Here is a 22,502-nt window from a genome sequence, read left to right as displayed (position 1 = left end):
TCTTCAGTTTGAAAATGTCACTGAGATCTGATTTGCATTTGTGTGTGCACATGTGTATTGTGTATGCGCACACACACTGTCAATCTTTCAGGGGAAAAAAATGTATTATGGTTTATGAATAATTCCCATAATTTCTTTCCTTTTTATAGGGTTTATACACTTTCTGTCCATTTTAATAGGAACACCTGTTCATCTGCTCCTTTATTGCAGATATCCAGTCAGTCAATCATGTGCCAGCAGTGCAATGCATAAAATCATGCAGATACAGTTCAAAAGCTTTAGTTAATTAGTTAGAGTGATCTCTGTGCTTTTAACCATGGCATGGTTGTTGGTGCCAGATGGGCCGGTTTGAGTACATCTGAAATTGCTGATCTCCTGAGATTTTCACAACATGACAGCCTCTACAGTTTAAACAAAATTATCCCAAGAACAAAAAACATCATTTATCCAGAGGAGAAGGTATAGCCTTGTCTGTGCTAGCAGGAAGTCTATTGTAACTCAAATAAGCATCCTTTAAAACCATGGTGAGCAGAAATGCATCACAGAACACATAACACATTAGACCTTGAGCTACAACAACAGAAGACCATACTGGGTTCCAGTCCTGTCTGCCAAGAACAAGAATCTGAGACTATCATGGAGACAGAATCACCAAAACTGGACAGATAAAGATTAGAACTGGCCTTATTCCAGTCTTAAACTGTATGGGTGAGTGTGTGCCATGTGAGTTTTTTCTGCTCACCACAGTTAAAGAGTTGTCAGCTCAAAACAATCTGGCTATTTTCCTATGACCTATCCTATCAAAGGTGTTTCCACACCGAATACAGTAGCTCACTCAGTGTTTTTTGTTTTTTGGACCATCCTGTGTCATGTGTGAAAATCCAAGGAGGTCATGTCACCAACAACCATGACATGGTTAAAGTCTGAGAGATCACACTTTGCCCCATTCTACTGTTAGATATGAACATTAGTTGAAGTTCTTGACCTGTACCTGCATGATTTTATTCCCTATGCTGCTGCCACATGCTTGGCTGAATGGATAATTGCATAAAGTTGTCAAAAGTTGTCAGGTCAAAAGTTGTCAGGTGTAAACACATTCAATGCAAAGCAAATCATTAGCAATATTTCTAACAGACAGGAAAGGAAAGTTGCTTATCATAAGGGCAGGGAGCAGGAAAAAACCCTGATGAGTGCATTATCTGGAGCCAAGCAGAGCTGTGAATAAGTGACACTGAGTCAAAAACAGCAGTATTGATTCCCGCATCAGCAATTGTGGATTAGCCAAAATGATGTGTGTCACTTTTATGTTATTTTACTTAATTTCTCCTAATATATAGCCATTCCAAAGTTGTGAAAATGGTTGGGGTGATGCAAAAATGTGATGGTGTGCATCCTGGGACTGTGTGATTCAGGAAAATCAACATTCTATTGATGCTGCATCTAATGCAATTGCATTGTTTGAACACCAGAGGTCCCAATCTATGCAACCCATAAAATTCAATTAGCATGTGTTGGGCCAGATAGCTCCTGAACGCAATGACCAACATGCATTATACATTTTATTCTTACGCAACCATGGTATAACCAATAAAAGAACTCTTTGGTAACTTTCAATCTATACCAGACCCAAACCAGTGCGATCTACAGAGCCCAAGGAAAAGGTTGTGGAAGTTTTTTTTTTTGCTGACTTAGAGCTTTGTTTATGGTTAAAATGATGGCTCAGGCTCTGCTACAGAGCTCAGTATGTTTCAGTGCATCATTTTCTGTGAATTTGTTAATTTAATCAAAGGTTTCTTTGTTTTTAATGACAGTCAAATGAATCAGAAATTGTGAAGCCAGTATTATTAATCAAGTAGAATGGAATTATGAAAAATTGGCATGGGCCTTTTGATAGCATTAAATTAACCAAATTTTTGTTGCAAAAGAGCTCAAAATGTCCACTATTGTCCAGGTCAAGCTAAATAATTTTCTCTCATTCAATATCTTAAGTATGAAACCACGAATGTAATTGTGTATGTAAAATTCATGATCTTTTTTTCCAGTATCATGCAAGTGCAAGTTTTAAATGAAATATTACAGAAACTGTAACAAACACATCCTCACATGCCTGTAATTCTGCATTTCTCTAGAATTATGAGTTTATGTGCTTCTGTTATTGTTTTGGTCTTGCTTTCTTCATTTTTATATTCTTTTTTTTTTTCATTTCATTCGTCATAATACTATTTATACTATATCACCTGTGTATTGCTAGAACTTTCATTTATGTCTCTGTTGGGGTTCGGTTTCCTTATGTGTTTTTAGTAATCCTTCTAATACATTATTGTTTCTATAGTAACAATTCTTTCACAGACTTTCTGTTTCACAGAGAATCTATTTATTCTAGGGATTAAAAAACAAAACAAAACCAAGAATAAAATGTAACACTGGAAAACATGACACTACATGGCCAAAGGTATGTGGACATGCCACCATTACACCGTCTTTGTATGCTGTAACATTAAGATTTCTCTTCACTGGAACTAAGGGGCTCAAATCTGCACACAAGGCCTCTTCACCCAACATCAGTGCCTGAAATCATGAATGCTCTTGTGACTGAATTAGCAAATCCCCACAGCCACGCTTCAAAATCTAGTGGAAAGCCTAGCTAGAACTGTTAAGGAGGGACCAACTCTGTTAATGTAGTGTATTGTGTATTGTATAGTGAAACTGTCTATGGTGAAATTTTCTGTTAGGAGAAACTTATTTAACATTTATTGCAGGGTTTAGAGCTTGCCACTCTAAACTCCTTATAATGGTCAGACGGTTTTGCTCCATTGGGTCGTTTAGATGAGAGGACTTTGTCCTGTGTGGCTTAAACATAACAATTTCTTTTGTCTTATTGCTTCAAAAGACAGAAACAGGTAGGAAAGATCCACCATTTATATTATCCATTCAATAAATATTAATCTTAAATTCTTAAAGTCCCTATTTAGAACACACATTTTCAATTACATTTAAATACTAATTACCTCTTTTGAGTGACGAGTGATTTTGAAAAATGTTTCTATTTAACAGAACTGATAAGCATGTGTTCAACTGATTAGCTAGCCTTTGTAAAAGTGCCATAATCATGGGGATAGACTAAGCTAATCTTTTATACCACAGTGTTACTCAAGCTTCAAAACTGATTGTTCAGAAGGTGTTGAATATTTTTCTATAAAGGCACAGCTGACAGTAGTGCTAAGTGTAATTTAAATGATAAGTTTATATTAATGTGCTCCTTCTAATACACTAGTTTTTCTATAGTATTATATATTATCATGCCCCATTGTGTTTTATTCTTACAAGAATAAAATGTACATTAAGGATCAATCCTGTTGCCTAGAGGTTTTTGTTATATTGTTATATAATGTATATTGGTATAATTAATTATAATTATAATTATTATAACATTAATGGCATTCCAATTTTAGACTTCTCTATAACAGTACATGTTCATACCTCTACGTGAAATGGTCAAACAGCATGTCTTTTTTCATTATGGTGTTCTCTAAAATGCAGCAGAAGCTGTGACAAAAATCTACATCAATTTCTTGGACAATAATCCTCACCCTTTTTTCTTTTTTTTTTATTCTTAATAAAATTGTGACTATTCAATATTCAAATATGGAGAACTACTCTTTGTTGTGCAAAACGCCTATATCTGAGGTGCCAATGTTGCACAGAGCTGTTCCATCAATAAGGAAACTCATCATTCACACACTCCCTGCTGCTGAGCTCTTACTGTTTGTCACAGCAGTCATATGAAAATGTATCCTCAATTTAGAAGTTGTAATAAACGTGTGGTTACAAATGACACATTATTATAACATTGTTTTTCCTCATCCTAAATCCACTGTTCTTGTTCAGACATTTTTTTTCATATGATTGCTGAAGTGATTCAGTTATTTATTGACCATCAAGTTGAATATGTGTTTTTTTTTAAGCCTGCAAGAGATACAGCAATGCATTTGCTTCCTGTTTTGTGAGCAGTGATAGGGAATGTTGCATATAACACTCTCAATCATTCCCTGAATCTTTTTGTAACTAAGCATAAAAACATGCTGCCAACGTTATGACATTTCACATTTCACACATTTGCAGTGGGTTTGATTTATTGGTTTAAATGTAATCTTTGGAATGAGCAAGGACAAGAAGCAAAATAAAGTAATACAGACACACAGCTGAGGTGCAGCGTGTAATACAGTCTATCAGGGTCACTGTAAACACCAATGAGTTCAATGCTTATAATTAAAAAATGACCCTGGTTTCAAAAACATCTATTAACCTTATAAAAAATGCAATTCATAGCTGTCTAAATGGAAGACTTCAACATATTACGATCTATTACTAAATAAATCATATTATATAACAATGTGCTGAAAGCAGAAGAAAAATAAATGGGTTCAGGTGTTAGGTGCTGGCATGGAAAAGTCATTAAATACATTTGAAATAAGCGCCATGCATGAACATAAATGACTATCTCCTGGAATTTTCACATAAAACAGTCTCTGGGGTTTATGTAGAATGGTGTGAAAAACAAAAAACATTGAGTGAACGATAGCTCTTTGTATGAAAATGCCTGGAAAACCTGAATTGGTTTGAGGCCAGGAAGAATATATTAAATTACTCAAAAAAAACAAACAAACACTCAACAACCATGGTGAACAGAAAAGACTCACAAACAAACTGGACAGTTAAAAGACCAGGTGAATCAATGACCATTTTCTAGTCATTTCCACACATAAAATTGTCTTTCACTCAATGTTTTATTTTTGTTTTTCGCACCATTCTGTGTACATTCAGCAGTTCAGCAGTTTCTATACATACTAAATACTCATACTATCCCATCTGGTATCAACAACCATGCCACAGTTAGAGATTAAAATTTTTCCCCATTCTGATGTTTGATGTGGTAATTAACTGCTCTTGACTTGCATCTTGACTTGTGTGCATGATTTTATACTATTATTATTATTATCATCATTATTATTATCATTATTATTATTATTATTATTATTATTATTATTATAAAACACTTTTCATAATTTCACAATTCATTGCATCCCTTGTGTGCATGGTACCATTTACACATCTGTCATGCTACATAACTCTGTCTATATACTATGTACAACATTCTGCCTTGCTGAATAAAAATACAGTCTGTGGTTCTGCATGAATGGAACTGACAGTGTATTTTCTTATCTTCAACCTAATTCAAATAGCCTACAGAGGCATTATACTATAGTACTTAGACTGTCAAAAAATGGGCTCATTGAACAAATACTTCCACGTCCTTCTTAATATGTGTCCAGTTTATTCAACACACTCACAATGGTGGTATACAGGTTTGTAAGAATACTTGCATAGATGCTTCTAGTGAGCTGGAGAAAGGCTTCAAACTGTGTGCATCAACATGCGTACACAGTAAGAATGACTATTTGCTATATAATTAAATAGGTAGCTAAATACAGGAACAAAAGTTGGCCTAGAGTTTCCTGAAAGACGAGTTGCTGTTACACTATACCGACAAATATAAACAAAGCTACAGGAAACACAAGCCACCTATGGCAAAATGGCTGCCAATTGCGAAAGGACAATCAGAATAGCATTCTATATAAGAAGCAAGTTTCTGGGTGTATGGAAACTAACAGCTGCTACTTCTAGATGAATGTTACTGTCATTTCTTTAAACCCTAACATCTGGGTGTTTGGCAGACATTATAACTTAATAATCTTATGATAAAATGAACCAAATTCTTAATTTGAGTCCTTGTCTTAGTGTGTAATCAAATCATCAAAGAAACCAAAATAAAAAGAGATTTTCAAATCATGTCTCCTATATTTGAGCAGCCCATGAAACTCTACATTTGGAGCAGATTTTGGTGTCATTAGAAGCTATACAATCTTGCCTTTATATCTAAAAAAATGGATTTTGGATCTCTATGAGTCCTGTTGACATTTAGATAGATGAGGGAAATCCTGCTGCATGGCCTCTACCTCATAGAACTAATCACCTTGTCACAATTCATAAGCATACACATACTCAATGTAAGAGTAATGTCCAGCCAAGAGTGTAGTCTATGTAAATACATTTTCAAAACTAACTTGAGCTTAAATGATTATTCTGTGTGAATGTTTACTTGTAAGTGATGGCAATTTTTTATTTTCTTAATTTCCCTCTTGTCAAGCACTGCATGCCATTGATCTTTTGTAAGATATATGTTTTTTTATCATACATTTTTTATCATAATTTCCATGTATTCATTCCTACCACGTATGTTAAAAGTTATGTACACATGTGAATGTATAAACACTTATATAAAAAAATGCTCGTATATGTACACAAACTGAAAAGTATGCACACAGTTTTTGTGCTTATATACTGGTATGCTAACACAGCCTCATGTCTGCTAGAAAGAGGACTTTTAATTAAGCCAGTGTTAGATAAAAACTACTATTGAGAGACTTAAGAAAATTCCAAAGAAAGCAAGACAGAAATCTGGCAATGGTAAAGTGGCATTGCTGTACTTTCTTTTTAAGAGCTCCCTGGTGATGGAGCATTACACAGTGAATTTTTCTTATGAACTTTTTAATTTGCAAGCCTTTTATTTGGTCTTGGTATTGCACTTCACTTATTAGAAAATTGACTAATTCATGACTAGTTATCTGAGACTGTGTTCATATTGCTTATGTCCAACCATATGTGGATATTTGGAAGTGTTGTCTAGATGGACTCAACACAATTAGTTCACATAAACATAACGTTAAATTGACTTGCAACAAATAATTTAGGTTTAGTTAGGTAATAAGTTAGGTTTTCTAAATGATTCATATTTTGTACAGCAATGCACAGCTTTAATCACATCACGTTCAATGATAACATGACCATGACGGGTCTTATCGTCAAGAATGATGAGTCAGCATACAGAGAGGTGATGCAGTGGTTAATGGCCTGGCATAAAGTCAACAACCTGTCATTGAACATGAACAAAACAAAAGAGATGGGTGTTGATTTCTGTAGAGCCATCCTCACCGTATTCTACAGAGGGACTGCCGATAGCATCCTGAGCAGCTGCATCACTGCCTGGTTTGGAAATTGCACTAGTTTGAATTACAAGACCCTGCAGCGGATAGTGAGGACAGCTAAGAAGATCATTGGGGTCTATCTTCCCTCCATCACAGACATTTACACCAGACGCTGCATCTGCAAAGCCACCAGCATTGTGGATGACCCCAAGCACCCCTCACACACACTCTTCACCCTCCTGCTGTCTGGCTATCGGTACCAAAGCATTCAGGGCCTCATAGCCAGACTGTGTAACAGTTTCTTCCCCCAGGCCATCACACTCCTCAATATCCACAGAGTGGACTGATACCAACACACACACAATACCATTCCACTCCCTTTTTAAAATTGCTGCTAAAACACAGTAAACAAAATACTGTATGGACCATCTGTATTTTTTACTGCTAATCAGGAAGATATGTTTACATTTAGAGCATTTATTATCAATATATTTTGAAATATTTTTAGACTTTATTGCCTACTGTCCTGTTTAGTTAATTACTGTACTTTCTTGCACTTTATGTGGTCCTGTGACCTGTTTAGCATTCTTCCACGCATATATATGTCTATTTAAATGTTCCAAGTCACTTGACTCTCTAAGGTCAGTTCAGTGTGGCTCATTGCAGCAACAAAAAACAAACACCAAGCACTTTGTAAAGTCTTGCAAGGATCAGCTGAACATAACCTCCAACTCCTAGTTTCAGGGGTTTCATTAGGTCTGGCAAATTTATTTTAAATTCATTGGGTAAACTATATATTAATGCTCATGTTTCTCAGGGCGAAGTAAAATTCTATGGTGATTCTGGACCACCTTCAGCTTTGAAACTCTGATAGCAAGGTGCCTATCTATACACTACTGTCAATGTACGTCAACATAAATATTTGGTATGCAAATATTTGCTACAGCTTCCTCTCAAGCACCTTTTCAGTCAATTTCCCCTGACATAGTTGAACAAAAAAGGGCTAATTCATATCCAAAACATACTACTTAAAATAATCAGGATACCTTGGCATATAGAGGAAAGTTTCTGCACACTGCTACAAGCACTACAAAAAATGGTGAACAAGTTACATTTTTTTAGAAGCAAGGTACAGTAATATATGACAATGGTATTTGCCACTGAGTAATTGGAGTAAAACTGTTTACAAAATGTGATAAAGTATTAGAAAGTACTCTAATTTAAATTGTCAATCTCATCTAAATAACCACAAGTAGCCTTTTCTCTTGAGAACAACGTTAACTCAGCAGGGGTCGTGCTAATGATAGGAAAGTAGATGAAATAACTACAGCTATGTAAAAAGATGCTGCAGGTAAAAGTGTATCCAAAACAAATAAATTAGAAATCACAGTGTCCTCATGCTACCTCTCTATCATCTATCAGTTTTTATTGAAAAATCACTTACAACACATAAACTGAAATTTCATACAGTCTTTCAAGCCATTTGTTTTAAAGAGGCTCATTATTCATACAAGAAAGTTAAGAAACAGTCGGATAAAGGAGTGCCACTGCCCCAGAGAGCCAGTTAAACACCACGGACAGCCATGCAAGGCCACAGAAAAATAAAAAAATGTCCACTTGGGCGGAGCTAGCCCCAAGCACTCGCGGCTGGAGCGCAATGATTGCATTAAGCCTTCTCAGCATGTAGCCTCAGCAGGTAATAATAAAAGCATAGCTCACTGGCAGAGAAGGGAGAGATGTTGCATGCACGCTCACAGTAGGTTACTATGCGATAACGATTTTCTCTATCTCTGTCTCACTTTCTGTGTGTGTGTGTGTGTGTCTCTCTCTCTCTGTCTCCCAGGGTGGCTCTCTGTATCTGTCTGTCTCTCTCTCTGTCTCTCTCCCACAGCAGCAGGACTGCGTCAACATTTCAACAGTCAACACAACATCTCATCCCCATGCTGCTGATAAGTTTCAGTAGATAATTCAATAGTTGTGAGCAGGATGTGTCTTTTTTTTAAGAAATCCCACTCCCACCTGCTTCCAAAGATATTTTCTTTAAGTGTAGCCAACTACATTATTTTCTAACAAACCCAGTTATTAATAATAGTAGCTTTTACTTAAACTTAATTGACCTTGACCAGGACAACGGCATAATCAAATGTGACTGAACGAGTGTGTTAAATACATGTGATAAACTCTATTATAATCAATATGGCATTTCTTGTCTGATAATCTACATGAAAGTAAAAACTGCTCACTCCCATGACTACATTGTTGGGTTCTTTGGGTCCTGATGCACACCCCTACCACACGTTATGCATCCTGGGTGACTAGCCTTTTCCTCCTGCTTGGTGAACTGTCACCCGCTAGTGGTGCGGTAGGTGACTGTTGATCACTTTCTCTATGTATTGGCCCACAATGGGAAGGGCAGTGGAAAGTCAAGATTTATAGTCCGAAGTACTGGAAGGGCAAGGCCGATTCTTTTGTTTCTGCTATACACTGAAGACATTTGGGTTTGAGATCAAAAGATGAATATGAGAACAATAGGTCAGAATTTATTTGTGGTTAGGTTAATAAGTTGGAATTACTTTTGGTTTCTGATATTTACATCTAGATGTGATGAATAACTAAGAGCACCCAATTTTTTGGTCAGCAAAAACTATATTAACTTATAGTCTTAAAGTAAATAACAGTTTCTTCCCCCAGGCCATCACACTCCTCAATATCCTACACTGACTACATTGTTGGGTTCTTGTTGGGAACCGCATCAAGCCGATCATCAAACTGTTACATTCTTCTTTTGTGACCTTCTGTTTTTTTTGCCCTGATGTAGTCATTTGTTTTGTTGGCAGTTTGTTTTGAGTCATTGTCTTGCTGCATGATAAAGTTCCTCCCCTCATGAATTATATCATCAATAAAGATTAGTGCTCTCATAGCTCGTTCCTGAAGCAGCCATGCAAGCCCAAGCCATGATATTATCTCCGCCGTGCTTGACCAATTTTATTCATTTCAATTTAATTTTATTGAAATTCTATTCTTAGTATATTTTTATTTTTTAGAAATATGTTTCATTCTTTATTTTAGTCTCCTATTGATAATATTTTTTGGCATGTGGACAGTTAAATGTATGGTTGTGTATGAGACAAATAAGATTGGAAATTTCTTTCTCCACACTCTGGAGTTTAATGTTGGTTTCAGAATGTCTGGTCCTCATCTCTGTATTTCTTTTTTCAAATTCCAATCTGGTTTTCTGATATTTACTTCTAATGAGTGTTTCGCATGCTTGTGGTATGACCTCTATATTTCTGTTCTCCAAGTCTTCTTCAGATGGTGGATTGTGAACTTTACTCCTGCCCTAAGGAGATTGTTAGTGATGTCACTGATTACCATTTTTGAGTTTTTCTTCACAGCTCTCATAATGCTCCTATAATAAACTGCTGTTGTTTTCCTTGGCTGAACAGTTTTATGTCTAATTGTTAGTACAGCAGTGTTTTTTTTCTTTTTCAGGACATTCCACATTGTTGTATTGCCCAATGCTTATGCAGTGTCTCTAATAGATTTTCACTTTTTCTCAGCTTCAAAATGGCTTGCTTTTCTCCAATAGAGACAGCACGCTGTTGTTCTTGCAGTGTTTTGCAGTGTTTCCAGGTGAAGCTCTGAGTTCATATCAAGAGTAGTCAATCTAACAGGGCACACCTGGGCAACAAGAAACACCCATCCATCACATGTTCCAATATTTTTAATCACTTTAAAAAGGAGCGATGCATACAAACTAGGGGTGGGCGACATGGAAAAAAAAATTGATCACGATTTTTTTCTGGAAAAACCACGATTCACGATTTTATCCCGATTTTTTCTCATGTTGGTTTTAAGACTGTTTGGCAAATTACAGAGCTACAATACAGCCAAATTAATGTCTCCATATAAAAATATAGCCTTCACCATTAATGTTTTCAAGTATTTTTTAATCAAGTTAACATTAAATGCAAGTGCAACTCTGCAAATTAAGAACATTCAACAAGACTTGCATAACAATGAAAGACCATCACAAAATGAACATTGGTTTAACAAATCTTACATTGGTAGTGGTAACAGTTGTAACAGTCAGATAGTTTATTAGACCTAGATCCTCAGCAGAGAGGTTCAAAAATGTAAATAGCTTATTCTTACAAAGTTAAATAAAAATATTAACTTGGTCTAGTCAAATAAATGCAAGTTCATAGACTTTAGCACAACTCCCAAAATAAACATTGGCTTCAAAAGGTAAAAACAAAAACAAACATACAAAATATAAACTACCTTTTGTAATCTGTTAAGATTTTTTTAAAGTGCAACATGATTCAGAACCAAAACAATAAAATAAAGGTACAAAAATATTTCCTGACCTGAGGCTTGTAAACTTAGCAGCTTTAGAACATATCAATTTCTAAAAGATCAGAAAGAATGACTAATCACAATAACAAATTTTTAGAAAGGAAAACCAGCTGATTCACTTTATCTGGCTTGAGAGTTGCCCTTTGGCAGGTGACAATGTTGCCACCAGTGCTGAAGGCTCTTTCTGAGGGAGCACTTGTTGCTGGAATGCATAAATACTTTCTAGCAAGTTGGCTAACTCTTGGAAAGTTTGCCTCATGGACTTTCCACCATTCCAGCGGATCCATGTCACTTTCTGTATTCGGTGTGGCCAAGTAGCCCTTCAATTCCCCTTCTATTGCTTCTTTTAGAGATAAGGAAGCTGATGTTGTGGCTGCAGATGCACTTACAACACCTGAGGCTTTCAAAAAGCTGGCAAGTGATCTCTTTGCTTTCTTGGGTGGTGTCTGATCTTCATCAGGGCTTTGTGATGTGGAGGTTGAGGTACTAGAGGTAGGCTGCTGATTTGATGATGCTGGATTCTGTATGGTCAGCAAAGACTCCAGCTCAGACATAGCTCTGGTTTGTATTCCCTCAATCTTGTCTTTGTCTATGTATTGTGTTTTGAACCTGGGATCGACAAACGAAGCCATATCCAGCAGGTCATCAGTGGTGGGGTCCTGATATTTGTCAGTGAGGTATTCGAGAATGGTAGTCTTCTTTGTTTTTGTTAGTTCAGTATCCTCATCATTCAGGCTCAAAATGTTGAATTTCAACAGGTGAAGCACTGGCTTTACATAAGATATACTCACATAGTCCTCACCTGAGAGTGCATAAGTAAAGTCTCTCAGAGGACTCAGAGCCTTTTTCATAGATTCCATCACGTCAACATCCTGCCATGATGGGACTAAATCTTCCTGTCTGCCTTCAGGACCTGAGAAATCGCCTTTTCCTGGTCAAGCACTCTCTCGATCATGTTGAGTCTCGAACCCCAACGTGTTGGAGACTCAGTGATAAGCTTCTGCTGAGGTAGCTTTAGGTCAGTTTGAGCATTACTTAAGTCCGTCTTTTTCTTCCAGCTGAACGAGAATGTACTGATGGCTTTCTTGCAGACAGATGTTACACGTTCAACACCAAGGTCTTTGACACTTTTTTCTATCAAAAAAAGAATAATGTATTAAATTAGATTTAACCTAATGCACAATGTAAAATTTAATTTACAAATGTTTATATCATAAAATTATATAATTTTATTGAAACCGTTTAGATGTTCAACTAAAACGTTTTATTTCATATACTAAACAATTACATATAACAGTGCAATTATTATTGCAAACTAATCTCATAATTTTACTGTTCAATGTTCTTAATGTAATTTTTAATTTATTATTTACAAACAATTATTATGAAGAATATCCTGAATGACAGAGACAATATTTATTTTTAGTTGCACTCACCGATAGCTAGGTGAAGCATTGCAGACGAGTCCAGCTGTTAAGCTCCAACGCCTTCACCATATTGGCCCCGCTATCTGTCATCATGCAGGTCATGTTTTCTTCTTTCAGTCCCCAACCTTCAAGCGCATCCCTAAGGCCTTGCGCTATGAGTTCTCCCGTGTGGTCATCTGGGAAATATGTTGTCTCTAGACATGCGCTGCACAACTTCCAATCATGAAGCCAGTGTATCGTCAGGCTTAAATAGGGCTCTGACATACAGCTAGACCATAAATCAGCTGTTGTAGCAAAAAACTTTACGTTTTGAATTGTGTGTTGCATCTTGCTGCGGCACTCGGCATAAAGCTGTGGAATGGCCATGGAGGAAAAATATTTGTGGCTGGGTATTTGGTAACGTGGATCTACGACTTTGAGCAGTCTTGTAAAGCCCTTATTTTCCACAGTCTTTATGGGAATCATGTCTTTGGACAGGTAAAATGTCACCGCGTCAGTTACATCTTTCCAGCGCTTGCTCGTTCTGTTATACGGAGTTCCTTTCTCAAATGCTTCTTTCGTTAGAGTTGCTTGTTTAAACCTTGTAGTTTCTGCCTGCTTGGTTGTACCTGCTGATGTACTCGCGTGGAGTCCCTTTATAATTTGACTGTCGGCATATTCTTTCGGATGCTTTCTTTTGAGGTGGTTAAAAAGGTTCGTTGTGTTGCCATCTGATGTGCGAATATTATCATTGCAACATTTGCAAATAACTGTGGTTTGCACTGTGTAAAACCAAACCATTTCCATATCACTGATGTTGAGTTTTTTTAGGGACCAACTCCTCCGTGTTTTCCTCCATTGTCACTGACTGAGTGCGTCGCTTAATCTCACTGAATTTACGAGCAACGCATACGAGCTTGTTAACCTAAGCACCATCTAGTGCGGGGATGTAGACGAAATCAATAGAACTACAATGGATGTAACGTGCACCATATAGGACGATACAACGATTTTTTTGGAAAAGTGGATCATGCAGTCATTTTAATCGTCCGCGAACAAATATCGTCATATCGCACACCCCTAATTCAAACACATCTATATGTAAATATCATTAAATAAGAGCTGAAATTCGGATCTCATTAATCTTTTGATTTTAAACTGAAATGTCTTCAGGGCCTGACAAAAACAAAAGAATTGGCCTTGCTTTCCCAATTTATTTGGAGGATGTACTTAGACAAAATATATGGAAGGCCTGGCATTTAAATACCCACACAATGTTTTTGTAATTTCAAGAACTGAAGCAATTCTATATGCTTCATTAACAAATCATAAAAGACCAGCTGTCAGGAGTGTGACCATGCCCTATTTTTCATTTTGTTGTTTCTAAAGTCCTTCTTTTGCTGTCATATTTTTCATCGGTGTTATGTAATGCATTTCCCGTGGCTCCCGGGTATTTGGTCATTGTAATTTGGCCAGTAAAGTAAAATAACATCTGTCAATCGTGTAAAAAATGGCTTAATTTACAAAATAAAGGTCAAAGTTTGCTAGGGAAGGAAAACATCTTTGCACTATCTCTCTCACTCTCTCTCTCTCTTGCTATCTACGATTCAGTCTTACAGAAATGTGTTTACAAGATTAAAATGATTAGATGGAGGTGTTAATAATACTACATAATTAGTTTCTTACAAGCTAAGGACATCTCAAACATCTCAGAAAAAAAAAAGTGTGATTGCACTGTGTGTACCGGGTTTAATCCATCAGTTTGCTCATGTGAAATCACTACATGCCATTACAGTAATTAGTTTAAGAAAGACAGCAATTCTTCACACAAGAATTCCGCATTATTACATCTGAAATGTTTGATTAAATTGTTAAATATATCCCATAAGCCTATAAAAGCAGTCTCACTTGACCAAGTTTATGAACCTTTATTTAATAGAATATTCATTCACATTTTATGTTTTCATCAGTCATTCCTAAATTTGGTTTAGAAAGACAAGTTGTTTCACAGAGTCTGAAACACAACTACAGGATCTGACACTGTCATATCTGGTTGATAGTAGAGAACTTGCCTTCTCATGAAGATTTCCTAAATCTGTTTCTCTTAAAGCTCACAGAGAGGACTTGCTAAGTGCAGAACATCACTGAATAGCATCTGTAAAGCAACAAAGCACTAACATAGATTTAATTTCTGGCCTCATTAGCAAAACACTGTGCCCCTTGATTCTTCGCGTCTGATCCAAGTGCTCTATCACGTTCTTCCTGTGTCTCATTACTGGTGTTTTAAAAGCACTCCATTCAATAATCAGTCTTCCCTAAATCAAAGGTTACAGTTAATCTTATATAAGCTTAGCAGCTATCTGATGACTGTGAATGCAATGTTTATTGGAGGTATTTGCTCCAAAACTCCACTTTGGCATTACACAAAATCTACTTATCCTCCACAAACATACAAACACACACACCTATATATGTACATTTAAACATTTTCTGTTTTATGCAAGTCTAAACCAATACACTTATTTCATGCCAACTATATTAGTAGTAAGTATAGGGATGTAGCTGATAATAATACTATTATCTATTCTATTATCAATTATCTATTATCTATATTAATACTATTATTATAGCATAGCATTATTCAATACATCCTTGTGATGTTAATTCTCTATTTACTGCAACAAAGGAATGCTGCTTATTTGCTCTTATCTGAGAATGCAGACACAGGATACAAATCAATTCTTAATGACTAAACTATTTTTTTGCACCAGATTGCATGTATTAATACCTTACTAATGTAAATGAGTGTCATGTGAGCATCTGCAAATCTGTAGAGCTCACGAATGTACCATTGCAAGCAATACATTCAAATCTGACTGGATACTTATTATGCCTGGCAAAGCGGCACCATGCAGCATGCCAATACGTTTGTCCTTGGGAATTCAAACAACTGTCAGCACTGCGCAACCAACGCTCTTTCATTAATCAACACTAATTAAGTGTATTGATTGAGCCAAACATCAGGATTTCCAACTGAAAGGGTTTACTAGAGTGTAAACTGAAAACATTACATGCAGTGGCAAAGCCTGAAAGGGCTTGAAATCAACATTTGCCCTTGGAAGCATCACATGGCTAAAGTGAGGGAAATGATAAAAGAAAAAAAAGAGAGAAGAAGAAACACCCATGTTTCTCTCTCATTAAGTGCTGTCAAACTGAATCAGGTCTAGAGCTCTGCTGAGCAAAGGTGAATACTCACTCAATTTCATTGTTTAGGGGCTGCTCATGCACACACACACACAGACACACACGCACATTGGCCTAATAATATATCAGCACTCGGCACACACATCATTCCAAGGTTACGTTCAACAGCCTTGGATCAGGCATTTATATTCAAACATAAACACGTTAAAATTGTACACAAATGCTCAAGTGTATTTAAGCTGTTCTTATTGAAACAACATGTAAACTATGTCACAATTAATAAGCAGATAAGCCTGAAAATATTAAAACAGAAACAATAAAGCCATCAAAGCCAACATAATCACATTTAAAGTTATCATGCATATGGTGTACCTTTTGTATATACAAAACATAAAAATTATGGAAAATATAGCCTGATAAAATAGAAGAAAGCTCTAATGCTGATACACAGCATGACCAGTATGGATTAATCGTTCATAAAGATCAGACATTGGGGGAAAAATGAAAGCAAAAAAAAAAAATCACAAAAAAAGGACCTGTTTAATTAGCCTAAAAGCACAGGTCTGTAAACAAAAGCTGCATTACTGTATTGCCACAGTACACTTATGACAGTTATGACTTTTTGACTGATTGCTGCGTAGCTACTAACTAATGCAAGGCAATATGCCTTCCACTATTCCATAGCCACAACAGTGGGGTATATCTCCTAACGATTACCTGAAACAAAGGTCTTGGTGAAATTTTATGTGGCAAAGCAGTATGTTAATGTTATCAGTCTTAAAATCCATTTACAAGCACACTGTACACAACAAAAGCGATCCATGCTTAAAACAATTTAGCTATCTCATGATCTTGAAAGACGGCTATTCCAAAAATGGTTCAAATGTCACTGTACAGATAAAACTATGAGGTGTAAATAAATGTATTGTTAATGGTACACCTGACAAGTGTGTCTTAACGTGAAGTGTGTACGTGTATCAGAATTTATCTAAATCACGATCAGTAATTCAGCGATTAGAACGCATTACAGAAATTTCTCTTGCTGGATGAAATATTTAAAAGAAAATTATGGAGCTAATATTTAATATAAAGATAATGATGTAGGTAATGAGTATCCATCTTTATCGAGCATTAATTAATATTCAATGTGTCTTGTAAATCCTACTCCCGGTCACAATAAGCATTACTACCAATAAGAATATGAATGAGCAAGTCAACCTTTTAAACAAATTTTTTTTTAATTCAAATTATGTTACGATCCAAAATTAGGAATAATAATAATAAAAAAAGTAAAGATCTGCTTTTTTCACATTGCATGTTCTTACACAGCATAATAAAAAATAAAGCTGGCACCCTGCCTTGCTCAATAGAGCCATCAAGTGGCACAAAGATTCAACTGCATTTATTTAATAATAAATTTTTTTTAAAAAAGTCGTAAACAAACTCAACGAGCAGAAATAAATAGGTTAGTGCTCCCCACACATATTTTTGGAGTGCTGCTCATATAACAGCTGCAAGCCAAGCCAAAGAAAAGTCACTCTAGTCCATAAACCGTGCATCACTTTTCCTTCTGAGGTGATGATAACTGTACACGTGGACAAGCAGAAGATTTCCATCAATAAAAGACAGCATTAGTAAAAGCTAAAGTGATCTGTGTAATGTGAATTTAAAAAAAAAAGAAAGAAAGAAAGTTGGACTGTGTCCAGAGTGATGGCACAGGATAGCCTAACCTGGTATAAGCACTGTTATTTATCACCAGCTAAAGCAGTTTAATAGACCTCGTGCATAGAGTCAATTAGAAAAAAACATCTGTGCTGTGAGCAACACAAGGCTTTATTGCCCATTGAATTACGACAACTCTTCATCACTGAACTGGAGATCGATAGAGGCCGGGGTGGAAAAAAAAAACACCAGCGAGGAACAGGATAAAAAAAATGCTATCACAACACAAGTTGGTTAAATGAATAGAAGCTAAGTCCTTCAGTGGAAACACCTTCTGCATATATCTTTAATCATGACACCTCGTGCGCATCGCAGTAACTGGAAGTTAAGCTAAAGGACTGTTATTACTTTAATAATGTAGGTGTGCAGCAGTATGCTCGACGCCGCAGGAATATAAAGAGAAGGGACAATGTGCGGCGCAGCACGCTTAAAAAACAGTTCAATTAAAAAAAGCTACAGGGGTGTTTAGTGTCCAAGTGATAAAGCAAGAACATCTGCATGTTTTTAATCTTTTTTTGGCAATAATATAAACTGAGCTTTTTATCCCGCACGTGCGTGACAGCATCGTGAAGCCTTTCAAACTCACAGCGTCTCGGTCTCAGCTCAGTGACAGCGCCGCGACACCGCAAGGTAACCGTGCCAAAGTGCTAAATAATCATAAAATGACTAGTAGATTAAATTAAAACAAGCATTAAAATCCCCAAATCCAAAAAACAAAATGCAGACTACCTCACAACAATCACGGTTTGTCCCTGTTCCCAAGCCGCAGTTTAACGTCCGTCCATCCGCGGGCGTCGCGTGTGAAATTTTAGTCTCCGCTCTCTCGTGCACAGTTCAGGTCTCTGTGTTTAACAGCAAAGAAACAGCCATTTAAAATTTGTCATGCGCGTTTTAAATCGATGAGAGAGAGCTTGTGCAGGAGCAGGGCACCGTGGAGCTTGTTGGAGAGGCTGCGCACACCGCAACAGCAGCACAGCGCTGTCCGCTTCCCCACTTCAGCTCGAGCGCGCGGCCCCGTTTTAAACTCACGTGACGTCAGCCACCTGCGGTGAAGCCGCACGTGCCCTGGGACGTTTGGGCTCGCTTTGAAACTGCGCGCGCCTTCAGCTCATCTTCCAGTTCATCACTTTTCTTTTGCTAACTTCGTCCCTGCAATCCGCACACTGTCCTGGTGCATGTTCTCTTGGATTATTGATGCTGCTTGTGTCTGCTGAGTTGTTCTGAATTTTTAAAATCCTATTCTATTCATCTTTATTTCTCTTCTATTTGGTTTGATTAGAAGTTTTTAAAAGGCTGAATAAATGCAAGCCACGCTGATGATAGACACTACCAGCTTGGGCTGCAGATCGCTGCGCGGCTGTGAAAAATGCTTCATTATGCACCAATCTGCTGCACAAACTCGCCAATGCAAAAAGCCACCCACTTCCCAATTTATTTGATACATCACTCAATAACACACAAAACACTGCTTGTTATTAAATATAATGCTATGTGAAAAACATACATCTACTAGAAAGACATTCACATTCATTAGAAATGATCATACCCTTGCTTATACACTTTTAAATATGGTACACCATTAATCTGACATCTCATTTGAATAAGATCAGATGCATTTCTGAAGATGTGTGCCTGCTACTTCTATGCAAATCCAGCAATTATCCAGATCTTTTTCCAGTGGCAGCCCGCTGGGGGACGGCTATAGGTTCCATGATCTGCTGATTAAGCTATTCTGTTTTGGTGAACTGTCCAGAAAGTTTGTGCATATTTAACATCTACCACTCCCAGTGGTGTTAGAGCAGTGGGCAACAAGGTAACTGGCTATAGCTTGAGCCCTAATGTGTGGAGGTCCTCAGAAGGGCAAGAATGAAAATGCATTTCTAATGAGGGATATAGAAAAAATAATTTTGGTAAAATAAATAGGCAAACAGGCTGAGCGTTTCATTTGCAAAACATTCAAGGTCCTCTGGGGGCTTCTCTACTCTTTCTGAACTTTTCGTGTGCAAAACATTTGAGGTCCTCTGGGGGCTTTTCTGCTCCTTCTCAAAAGCACAAATGGCTGGGTCTGCCTCAGATGTAAATTCGGGATTTTTTTCATACAAAAAACAGAAAATTGCTGTTAATGCAGGAAACCTTAATACAGTCATTCCATATCCAAAGAAACCCAAATAACAGAAGATGGTTTAAGCTTAAGAATAGTTAATGTTTTAAATAGTAATATTTCACAATATATGTGAAATAAAATGATTAAAATGATATGCATGTTTAAACATAAATAAACAGTATGTGAAAGACTGCACAGACAGTATGTTTGGTATAGGATGGGGTGACCTGCTCTGTCACTGTATTCTTTTTAAGCTTAATATTATGGAATGCAGAATCTGGGGATGTAGCAAATACTTCAAAAATACATTATTTGAAAATAATAATAAATAATTATACATAAAATAATTTTAGGTTTTTTCATATGAAAAGTGAGTCTTGAAATTATGTTCTTGAACAAACGCCTTAAGCATCAGCTTTTATATCCTTTCTTGATTGGGGATTAGCAAGTAGGACACTAAAACCCATCTCGTGTGCAGGTAAAATTCTTTTTACCTACACACGAGATGGGTTTTAGTGTCCTACTTGCTTTGAGCTTTGTCAGCTTTGAGCCAAAGAGTCATCAGGTTTGTATGAAACCATCGCACAGGTCACCCGAATGCTTGACAGGTCCTGTCAGCAGGAATCATGTTGATGTTTGTGATAGCCATTGACTGCAGCATGGAAACTTGTCACTGAAGCCATTACTAGGCAATCACACAATTAAGTGGCATTTACTGTCCTAGTCAAGGATCGAACCCATGACCTAATACAGCATAGTCATATGATTTAACCACCAGGCCACAGTGCAAACCATATGTGTGTGTGTGTGTGTGTGTGTGTGTGTGTGTGTGTGTGTGTGTGTGTGTGTGTGTGTGTGTGTGTGTGTGTGTGTGTGTGTGTGTGTGTGTGTGTGTGTGTGTGTGTGTGTGTGTGTGTGTGTGTGTGTGTGTGTGTGTGTGTGTGTGTGTGTGTGTGTGTGTGTGTGTTGTGTGTTGTGTGTGTGTGTGTGTGTGTGTGTGTGTGTGTGTGTGTGTGTGTGTGTGTGTGTGTGTGTGTGTGTGTGTGTGTGTGTGTGTGTGTGTGTGTTAGTTTCAAGATCGCAGATGGGAAAAAGATGTCTTGATTTCTGTCCTTACATCTGATCATCATCTATGGTTCCTACTAGGATTTATGTTTTTATTTTCAAATAGTTGTATGCATAGTTTGTCCATAGTCCAATAGTGGTAGAGGTAATATGGGTAAATTGTGTTTTATATACATTTTATGTACAGGATAGCGAGTTTTATAATATTACTTTGACTATATCTATTGTTCTCCATCTTGGAAATGACATTTGGTTTTTGATATAAAGGTAGAAATCAAGATAACTCATATCTTTTTTCCATCTGTGATCCTGAAAACAATAATCTCATGAGCACACACCCACCCACACACACACACACACACATATACACAGAAACTCTGCATAGACAGTCAACTGAGAATATGATCCCAGGACCTTAAAACCAACATTATTCAAGAAGAAAAAAATTAAACAAATCAGATTAGGAAAATTTGCATAATGTAACTATATTAACAATTTGTGTAAGCACCCTTTGTTACAGCAGTGGGTCTTTGTGAAGAGAAAGTCTCTATCAGTGCCTCGATATGGCAATTTTATCCCACTTTGCCTTGCAAAAAAGTTCAAGCTCCATTAGATTGCCAGTGAATCTCTTGTGCTCAGCCTTCTTTGTATAATTCTACTAATTGGCTGGGCTTTGACTGACCTATACCAAGACTTTGATCTTTCTTTTCCTTTGGGATATATTTGGGATGCTATCATGTTGCAAGGTGAAATTCCTCATCCATCTTCAGCTTTCTGACACTGGCTAGAAAGGCTTTGTGCTACAACAAGCTTGATTGTTCCATCTATCTTGACTAGAGCTGCTGTCCCAGCTGAAAATAAGCAGTTCCAAAGCATGGTGCTGTCACTATCATGCTTCACATTTGGTATGCTGTTCTTTGGATGATAAGCTGTAATGTTTTTGTGCCAAACATAACCCCTGTGTTAAAATATATTTTAAAATGTGTCTCATCGGACAATCAGACCATTAGGCATGGTTTGGAGTGATTAAACTGGGATATTTTTTTCAGCATTAGATGTTCCTTTTTTAAGAAATGGCATTCATAACCTGTATGGCATACAGGACGTTGCTGTATCATGCATACTGAATGACCTTTACCTGCCAGTACCTGCACCTTTAATGTGATTGTAGACCTTTCGGTAGTCTCCCAGATAACTTTTCTCCTTGTCTTGTCATTAACAAAGGAGGGTTAGATCCAGATCTTGTTATCTTGATTGTGTCAGAGTCGCTGTGGTACCACATTTTATAGTGTTCAGTGTTCCATAGCCAGCGCTTTTGGTATTTTTACTACCCCTCTACTGATTTAATCCTTTCAACATTACGATCCTGTCGATCCTGTAGTTGTGTCAACTCCTTGTGGATTATGGTTATCTCAGTGGGCTGCAAACATGAACGTTTCAAGGAAATCCTCCAGGAATCCTATAGGGGTTAAGCAAAGTCACTGAATGCATCTTTACACTATTTACCTTCAGACCATTTAATGTCTATTGCATGTCTATTGTTATTTGTGGATTTTTTGTGTCCTATTCTCCTCATAACAGAACAGACCAAAAATA

The 22,502-nt window shown here is 36.9% G+C and overlaps 1 protein-coding gene and 1 non-coding gene across 2 annotated transcripts in view; both read right to left on the bottom strand.

The window, feature by feature from the left end:
• The window catches only part of megf11 (multiple EGF-like-domains 11), a 113,316-nt gene extending 94,601 nt beyond the window's left edge, over positions 1-18,715 (bottom strand). The window contains exon 1 of the mRNA XM_058387616.1: positions 18,467-18,715. The gene's annotated coding sequence lies outside the window, so the exon portion shown is untranslated. The remainder of the gene's footprint in view (positions 1-18,466) is intronic.
• Positions 18,716-20,407: 1,692 nt separating this feature from the next.
• On the bottom strand, positions 20,408-20,538 carry LOC131352462 (small Cajal body-specific RNA 14). Its single transcript, XR_009204520.1, has one exon. It is a non-coding gene; the product is annotated as a small Cajal body-specific RNA 14 (non-coding RNA).
• Positions 20,539-22,502: the final 1,964 nt, after the last annotated feature.

This window comes from Hemibagrus wyckioides, linkage group LG04, assembly GCF_019097595.1.
Source record: "Hemibagrus wyckioides isolate EC202008001 linkage group LG04, SWU_Hwy_1.0, whole genome shotgun sequence".
NCBI lineage: Eukaryota > Metazoa > Chordata > Actinopteri > Siluriformes > Bagridae > Hemibagrus > Hemibagrus wyckioides.
Note: the sequence above shows the minus strand (reverse complement) of the source record. Positions and strands in the feature narration are given on the sequence as shown.